This window comes from Crocodylus porosus, unplaced genomic scaffold (assembly GCF_001723895.1).
Source record: "Crocodylus porosus isolate Cpor-Errol unplaced genomic scaffold, CroPor_comp1, whole genome shotgun sequence".
Taxonomy (NCBI): Eukaryota; Metazoa; Chordata; order Crocodylia; family Crocodylidae; genus Crocodylus; species Crocodylus porosus.
The window spans coordinates 4,528,834-4,530,065 of record NW_017728916.1 but is presented as its reverse complement, the minus strand read 5'-3'; positions in this window follow the sequence as shown (position 1 = coordinate 4,530,065).

Here is a 1,232-nt window from a genome sequence, read left to right as displayed (position 1 = left end):
CAGTTGTGGGGCTCCATACCTGCAGTTCTCCCCCCACATCATTCTTGATGGGCAATTTGCTAGTACTAAGTATAACAGCTTGAATAAGGAACTGGGTTTTGGCCTGAGATTATGATTGCAAATCCTTTTTGGGTCACCCACACCATGCTTCTGTGGCACCAGGGGACTCTCCTAGACACTCCTGACCAGAGTCTTGCCCAGCCCAGAGTGCGGTTTCTTTATGCCAGGCTGCTAACTGGCAGCCCTCCATGCCCACTGCACTAAGTATACTGGCTCAAATAAGAAATTTCTTTTGGACCGCAAGTGGTAGAGTCCCTAGATGGCAGCTGTGGGTGAGACTTTCTTCCAAAGTGACTTGGCTAGGAGGGAGCTCCCCAGGTTGGTTTGCCACTGACTGTGACTGTGATCCATTTTGAGCTACAGCTAAAGGTTAATAGTTAAGGTTTTGCTTAGGGAGTACCGCTGTTCACCTTTTTCCTTGTAATAAACTTGTTTTAATTTAACATTTGCTAGTGAGTGAGCAGGTTGCTTTAAGTTACAACACCCATTTTTAACCTTTTTACCAAGTTTCTGGGTGGCAGCTGGAGGTAAATGTGAAACGCTATTGAAAAATCCCTAGGGGCCTCTATACACATCCTATGAGGTGGGGAGAGAGGTGCTTTGAATAGAATGGTTCTGAGAGCCCCTGTAATTAAAGCACCCGCAGTGTCACATGTATTCAGCATCCCGTGCTTCAAAATGGTGGTGAGAGTGCTTTAACAAAGCTGGTTCAAAAAGCTTTAGTTAAAGCGCTGCTTCTGCCATTTTGAAACAGGCACAGTGAGTAGACACGACACAGAGGCTGCTGGAGTGCACTAATTATCATGGTTCAGCAGACTGGCATGCTAAATAGCATGCATCGGAGCAGAGGTCCGTTACTGGTGCCCTATATATACATGCAGCCATTCATCCTGCCACCCAGTTCCTGGTGGAACGGCAACAAAAAGGTTTTAAAGGTTGGGTGTCATCTGGCAGGCTTACACTCAAAAAGCGAGCATTGTGTTGAGCAGGAATATGCCCAGATTTCTTCAGGATGCTCCTTGGTGGTGGGGACATGTTTTGGGATGATTTCATGAGGGTTTTGCCCCATGAACCCAGCAGAAGGAGAGCTTCTTATTGGTAGCAATGTAAATAGCACATGCGGATGGCGAGTAAATTGGTGCCTGGCATGGCCAAAGAATTCTTTGGACCAG